Source organism: Aegilops tauschii, chromosome 5 (assembly GCF_002575655.3).
Source record: "Aegilops tauschii subsp. strangulata cultivar AL8/78 chromosome 5, Aet v6.0, whole genome shotgun sequence".
In the NCBI taxonomy this organism is placed as follows: Eukaryota; Viridiplantae; Streptophyta; class Magnoliopsida; order Poales; family Poaceae; genus Aegilops; species Aegilops tauschii.
Genome location: NC_053039.3, coordinates 150,443,621 through 150,452,363, shown reverse-complemented (window position 1 = coordinate 150,452,363; position 8,743 = coordinate 150,443,621).

Below are 8,743 nucleotides of genomic sequence, written 5' to 3'. Positions count from 1 at the left end.
ATTTCTTAAATAATCCATAAAAAATCTCCGTGGAGTTTCAGCACATTTGGAGTTGTGCAGAATAGGTGGCCTCGCGTAGCTTTTCCAGGTCCATATTTCCAGCTGCCGGAATTCTCCCTCTTGGTGTGTTCCTTGCAAATTGTGAGAGAAAAGGCATTAGAATTACTCCAAAAAGCATTATTATGGATAAAAACATTATAAATAATAGTAAGAAAACATGATGCAAAATGGACGTATCAGGTTTCACTAGTGGCTTCTCTCAAGAAAAATAGCAAACGGTGGGTAAACAAATTACTGTTGGGCAATTGATAGAAGTTCAAATAATCACGACGATATCCAGGCAACGATCATTATAGAGGCATCACATCCAAGATTAGTAGACCGACTCCTGGCTGCATCTACTACTATTACTCCACACATCGACCGCTATCCAACATGCATCTCGTGTATTAAGTTCATGGAGAAACAGAGTAATGCAATAAGAACGATGACATGATGTAGACAAGATCTATCTATGTAGAGATAGACCCCATCGTTTTATCCTTAGTAGCAACGATACATACGTGTCGGTTCCCCTTGTGTCACTGGGATCAAGCACCGTAAGATCAAACCCACTACAAAGCACCTCTTCCCATTGTAAGATAAATAGTTCAAGTTGGCCAAACAAAACCCAAATATCAGAGAAGAAATATGAGGCTATAAGCAATCACGCATAAAAGAGATCAAAGAAACTCAAATACTTTCATGGATATACAAAGATAGATCTGATCATAAACTGAAAGTTCATCCGATCCCAACAAACACACCACAAAAAGAGTTACATCATATGGATCTCCAAGAAACCATTGTATTGAGAATTCAGCGAGAGAGAGGAAGCCTTCTAGCTACTAACTACGGACCCGAAGGTCTACAAAGAACTACTCACGCATCATCGGAGAGGCACCAATGGAGGTGGTGAACCCCATCTGAGATGGTGTCTAGATTGGATCTGGTTGTTCTGGACTCTGTGGCGGCTGGAATTGATTTTCGTCGACTCCCCTAGGGTTTCTAGAATATTGGGGTATTTATAGAGCAAAGAGGCGGTCCGGGGGGCACCCGAGGTGGGCAAAACCCACCAGGGCGCGCCTAGGCCTCCTGGCGTGCCTTGGTTTGTTGTGCTCTCCTCGGAGCACCCCCCAGGCAGAGCCAGGGCCCAATAGGTGTCTTCTGGTCCATAAAAATTCTCTGTGAAGTTTCGTTGCATTTGGACTCTGTTTGGTATTGATTTCCTGCGATGTAAAAAATATGCAGAAAACATCAACTGGCACTTGGCACTATGTCAATAGGTTAGTACCAAAAAATGATATAAAATGACTATAAAATGATTATAAAACATCCAAGATTGATAATATAACAGCATGGAACAATCAAAAATTATAGATACGTTGGAGACGTATCAGCATCCCCAAGCTTAACTCCTACTCGTCATCGAGTAGGTAAGTGATAGAAACAGAATTTTTGATGTGGAATGCTGCCTATCATGTCATATCATATTTCTTTTCTTTATAGCATGGAAATTTGGACTTTTATATTGTTCAAAGCAATAGTCTAGTTTTGACATGATAATTTAAATACTCAAGCATATCAACAAGCAACCATGTCTTTCAAAATATCAACGCTAAAATAAGTTATCCCTAGCCCATCATGCTCAATCATTGATCCATTCATGAAACACACTCGCATATTAGCTACACCCAATACTCAAGTACGATCATATTGCCTCCTAGTTGGTGCTTTTATAAGAGAAGATGGAGACTCAAATTGAAAATAAAAATGGCATAAAGTAAAAGAAAGGCCCTTCGCACAGGGAAGTAGGGATTTGTAGAGGTGCTAGAGCTCAAAGCGAAAAACTTAGAGATAAATTTTTTTTGGGAGGTGTATCCTTCCCACCAACGAAAACGACTTAGAGTTCCCAACTATTTCCATGCTAGATATATTATAGGCGGTTCCAAACAAAAAATAAAGTTTATTCCCTTTTCAACCATACTTTCACTTTCCATGGCTAGCCGTATCCACGGTTGCCCTCCATACCAACACTTTTCAAGGAATTTATTATTTGATAACATAAAGTAAATTCATTTTTTATTTCGGGATTGGGCATCCCTAATACCTTTGCCTTTACTCTCGTGCAATGACAAGTGAATAAACACTCATTGTGAGAATAAAACATCTAGCATGGAAAATATTAGCCACCCCTCACCGCTCCGCGGGCGGAACGAACACACAAAAGAGGAGTATATTTTGAAAATTAGAGATGTCACATGCAAATTTTCTTAGAACGACAAAAGAATACCGCCTATAGGTAGATATAGTGGACTCATGTGGCAAAAGTGGTTTAAAGGTTTTTGGATGCACAAGTAGAGATCATACTTAATGCAAAGTGAAGGCTAGCAAAAGATTGAGAAGTGACCAACCAAGAAACGAATAATCTCATAAGCGAGCATTAAGCATAATTAACACTGAGTAATGCACCACAAGAAGGATATAATTTAATTGCATAATTATTGACTTTCGTGCTTGCATAGGGAATCACAAACCATAACACCAATATTCTTACTAAAGCATAATTACTCATCAACATAACTCACATATCACGTCATCATATCTCAAAACTTTTGCTAAGAATCAAGTTTATTTTGTCCAATGATCTTCATGAAAGTTTTTTTATATCCTTATTGGATATCTATCACTTTGGAACTAATTTTCATATGTTGCTTTTGATAAGCTCAAACAAATATAAGTGAAGATCATGAGCATAAATTTTTCTTTCTCTCAAATTAATTTAAGTGAAGCAAGAGAGAATTTCTTTAAAATTTTACTAACTCTCAAGTAGATCGAAGTGAAGCAAGAGAGCATTTCTTCAGAAATACTAAAGCACACCGTGCTCAAAAAGATATAAGTGAAGCACTAGAGCAAGTCCAGAGCTCATAAAAAATTAATTAAAGCATAGAGAGCAATTCTAACAAGTCATCACATAATTTGGGCTCTCTCAAATAGGTGTGTTCAGCAAGGAATCAAGACTAAAAAACAAAATAAAAAAAGCAAAGACTCATATCATACAAGATGCTCCAAGCAAAACACATAGTATGTGACGAATAAAAATATAGCTTCGAGTAAAATACGAATGGCCGTTAGAAGAAAGAGAGGATGCCACTCGGGGCATCCCCAAGCTTAGTTTCTTGCTCATTTTTGGATAATAGCTTGGGATGCCGGGGCATCCCCAAGCTTAGGCTCTTCTTACTCCTTATTCCTTCATGCATCGTAAGATAACCCAAAACTAGAAAACTTCAATCACACAAAACTCAACAAAACCTTCGTGAGATCCGTTAGTGTAAGAAAAATAAATCACTACTATAAGTACTGTATCAAACCAATTCATATTTTATTGTTGCATTATATCTACTTTATTCCAACTTTTCTATGGCAAAAACTCATCAAAGAAAACCAAAGAGCCATCAAAATAAGCACACAACACAAAGAAAACAGAATCTGTCAAAATAGAATAGTCTGTAGCAATCTGATTTGTTCGAATACTTCTGGAACTCCAAAAATTCTGAAAAATCAGGAACACCTGGATAATTTGTATATTAATATACTTCAAACAAATTGGTATTTTATCAGGCTCTGGTTAAATATAAGAATTGTTTTCGTGAGGGCAAAAGTTTCTGTTTTCAGCAAGATCAAACAACTATCACCCAAGAAGATCCTAAAGGCTTTACTTGGCACAAACACTAACTAAAACACAAAAAACGCAATCATAACAGTAGAATAATTGTGAAAACACTCAAGAATAGAAAGCAAAAGGCAAAAATAAATATTATTCATTGGGTTGCCTCCCAACAAGCGATATAGTTTTACGCCCTTAGCTAGGCATAAAGCAAGGATCTAAGTTTTGTCATCTTTGTTCTTAATTTTCTTAGAGGTGTTTTCATCATGGGGTTTTGGAAAGACAACATAAAACATATTATCCACAGAAACCTTAGCATTTCTAAGTTGGTTTTCATCATAACCCCTTTGATTTCACGTAACAATCCAAGAGCAATGTTGATTAACATTATTGAAAACTTGTTGGATTATATCTAAAATGGGGACCTCCTTTTTAAGATTCTCATCAAAGATTTTATTATCCCCAAACAAATGCCTTAGTGCATAATCACTATTTTAAAGGATTTCATCTATCATGGGTTTTTCACTACCATAAAAATCAAAGATTTCCCTAGCTTCCCGTATTATGTAGTCAAACTCATTCATAAGAACAAGAGTGGCCAACTTTTTAGCCTTGGGATTCTTTATAACGGGGAGCTCAAAAAACAATCTTTGCAAAGTAGGGTGAGTACAGATAAATTTTCTTTCAAGTTTCAGAACTAGTGCTGAAATAGCATCCGCATAAGATCTAGTAGTCTTAAGTATAGGAGCATCATCAAGGCTTAAATTTCCAACACAATTGAAAAATTCTTGGATACGTCCTTTTCCGATAACATTCCCTTCCCCCAAGATAAACGTTATAGCATCCAGACTGCCCGTACTTCCAATCATAGGAGTTAGGCCATCATCTATTGGTGCCATACCGAAATCACTCATGATTGCAAGCAAAGGATAGATCTGACGAGAAAATGGCAAACGAAAAAGAGGGGCGAATAAAACGGCAATTTTTTGTGAAGTGGGGGAGAGGAAAACGAGAGGCAAATAGAAAATAATGTAAATTGCGAGGAGATGAGATATGTGATTAGGAACCTGGTATATGTTGAAGATCCTCCCCGGCAACGATGTCAGAAATTCCTTTTGATGCGGCTCGAAGCTACGACGGTATTTCCCCAAAGAGGAAGGGATGATGCAGCACAACAGCGGTAGGTATTTCCCCCAGATATGAAACCAAGGTTATCGAACCAGTAGGAGAACCAAGCAACACAACGTAAACGGCCCCTGCACATAGATAACAAATCCTCGCAACCCGACGTGTTAAAGGGGTTGTCAATCCCTTCCAGGTAACGGCGCCTCAAGATAGGCAAACGGACGTGAGATAAATTGAAGTAGACTGATAGATCGAACGCCAAATAAAATAAATAAGAATAAAACACAACAAGGTATTTTTGTATTTTTAGTTTAATAGATCGAAAAATAAAAGCAAAGGAAAATAGATCGCAAAGGCAAATAATGTGAGAAAGAGACCCGGGGCCCGTAGGTTTCACTAGTGGCTTCTCTCAAGAAAAATAGCAAACGGTGGGTAAACAAATTACTATTGGGCAATTTAGAGAACTTCGAATAATCATGACGATATCCGAGCAATGATCATTATATAGGCATCCCGTCCAAGATTAGTAGACCGACTCCTGCCTGCATCTACTACTATTACTCCACACATCGACCGCTATCCAGCATGCATCTAGCGTATTAAGTTCATGGAGAAACAGAGTAATGCAATGAGAACGATGACATGATGTAGACAAGATCTATCTATGTAGAGATAGACCCCATCGTTTTATTCGTAGTAGCAACGATACATATGTGTCGGTTCCCCTTCTGTCACTGGATCAAGCACCGTAAGATCGGACCCACTACAGGGCACATCTTCCCATTCCAAGATAAATAGATCAAGTTGGCCAAACAAAACCCAAATATCGGAGAAGAAATACGAGGCTATAAGCAATCACACATAAAAGAGATCAAAGAAACTCAAATACTTTCATGGATATAAAAAGATATATCTGATCATAAACTCAAAGTTCATCCGATCCCAAGAAACACACCGCAAAAAGAGTTACATCATATGGATCGCCAAGAGAACATTGTATTGAGAATTCAGTGAGAGAGAGGAAGCCATCTAGCTACTAACTATGGACCCGAAGGTCTACAAAGAACTACTTACGCATCATCGGAGAGGCACCAATGGAGGTGGTGAACCCCATCCGAGATGGTGTCTAGATTGGATATGGTGATTCTTGACTCTCCGGCGGCTGGAATTGATTTTCGTCGACTCCCCTAGGGTTTATGGAATATTGGGGTATTTATAGAGCAAAGAGGCGGTCTGGGGGCCACCCGAGGTGGGCACAACCCACCAGGGCGCGCCTGGGCCTCCTGGCGCGCCCTGGTGGGTTGTGCTCTCCTCGGAGCACCCCCCAGGCGCAGCCAGGGCCCATTAGGTGTCTTCTGGTCCATAAAAATTCTCCGCGATGTTTCTTTGCATGTGGACTCCGTTTGGTATTGATTTCCTGCGATGTAAAAAACATGCAGAAAACAGCAACTGACACTTGGCACTATGTCAATAGGTTAGTACCAAAAAATGATATGAAATGATTATAAAACATCCAAGATTGATAATATAACAGCATGGAACAATAAAAAATTATAGATGCGTTGGAGACGTATCACTACACCGACTGGATACATGGCTCAATCTAGATATCACTACGAATCAAGTTGTGCATATTTGTTGTTGGCATGAACCCCATCGCCGCATGTCGGGTTTGCAAAAGCCATTCATCGCTTGGAAGCTTGATGCCTTTCACACACTGAAGATCATCTGGCAATAAGCTGTGTCGACGAATCTCTGGATATGGTCAGTCATGAAACCCATGGTATGATGCGTAAACACAGTTCCCCCTGGCGAATGGAAGTTGCATAGCACGGTAATCATCGCCGGTGATATGATTGATGATTGGTTGGATGATATAATTGAGCCCAAGAAACATGGAGTGGTTTCCGAGGCTGTAAACCCGCCTCCAGTTGAATACACCTGGCCCAACAGAGCTTGGATCTTTTTCGAACATGAAGCAGCCATAGCCATCACCATCACAGACGCCCGGGGCATTGTACTGCATGTGGTTTGATGAAATGGTTTGGTCAATTTGGTACGTGCGAATGAGCATCAAATGACCAGGTTAGTTGAATGAGCGATAAACCACCACCCATTGACTTGTATATTTCCAGGTCCTGGAATTATGAAGGCCAACACATTTTCGTCTGCTGCAACAAATCAAATTGGACTCAAAAAGGAAAAAAATATAAAATCATGTTCAGAGTATGTGTGGAATTAATATTATTATAATAGTGACACAGATCATAGCCAGAGAATTGCAATGCCGTGGTCACAATCATACCCCAAGTTAAAAAAAGTAAGCCAATGGCTTTCATATTCTAGCAATATGTCATGGTTCAAACATCATGTAAAAATGAGAGGAAAACAGCTATGCCAGGGCCTACTCATATTCTACCATAGTAGTTGCTACTTCTTGAGCTTGCGTTGGTTTTTCTCTTGAAGAGGAAAGGGTGATGCAGTGAAGTAGAGATAAGTATTTCGCTTAGTTAGAGAACCAAGGTATCAATCCAGTAGGAGACAATGCACAAATCACCAATACCTGCACAAACATTCAAACAACTTGCACCCAACGCGAGAAAAGGGTTGTCAATCCCTTCACGGTTACTTGCAAAAGTGAGATCTGGTAGAGATAGATGAAACTAAACAAACGATAAAGTAAATATTTTTAGGTTTTTTGGTTTATAGATCGAAAAGTAAAAAATTGCAAAATAATAGATCGGAAACTTATATGATGGAAAATAGACCCGGGGGCCATAGGTTTCACTAGAGGCTTCTCTCATGATAGCAAATAATACGGTGCGTGAACAAATTACTGTCGAGCAATTGATAGAAAAGCGCAAAGTTATGACGATATCTAAGGCAATGATTATGAAATATAGGCATCACGTCCGTGTCAAGTAGACCAAAACGATTCTGCATCTACTACTATTACTCCACACATCGACCGACTCCTGCCTGCAACTAGAGTATTAAGTTCATGAAGAACAGAGTAATACATTAAGTAAGATGACATGATGTAGAGGAATAAACTCAAGAAATATGATATAAACCCCATCCTTTTATCCTCGATGGTAACAATACAATACGTGCCTTGCTGCCCCTATTGTCACTGGGAAAGCAAGATTGAACCCAAAGGTAAGCACTTCTCCCATTGCAAGAAAAACCAATCTAGTTGGCCAAACCAAACCGATAGTTCGAACAGAATTACAAAGATACCAAATCATGCATAAAAGAATTCAGAGAAGATTCAAAGAATATTCATAGATAAGCTGATCATAAACCCACAATTCATTAGATCTTGACAAACACACTGCAAAAGAAGATTACATCGTATAGATCTCCAAGAACATCGAGGAGAACATGGTATTGAGAATCAAAGAGAGAGAAGAAGACATCTAGCTACTAGCTATGGACCCGTAGGTCTGTGGTAAACTACTCACGCTTCATCGGAAGGGCAATAGAGTTGCTGTAGAAGCCCTCCGTGATCGAATCCCCCTCCGGCAGGATGCCAGAGAATGCCCCTAGATGGGATCTCACGGGAACAAAAGGTTGCGGCGCTGGAAATGTGTTTTTGTGGATACTTCTGGTGGTTTGGGAATACATGTGAATATATAGGAGGAAGATCTAGGTCAGGGGGTCACCGAGGGGCCCACAAGGTAGGGGGCGCGCCCTACACCCTTGTGGCCGCCTCGTGACTCTTCTGACTTGCACTCCAAGTCTCCTGGGTGTCTTCTGGTCCAAGAAAAATCATCGTGAAGGTTTTATTCCCTTTGGACTCCTTTTGGTATTCCTTTTCTACGAAACTCAAAAATAAGGAAAAAAACAGAAACTGGCACTGGTCTCTATGTTAATAGGTTAGTCCCAAAAATAATATAAAATGGCATATTA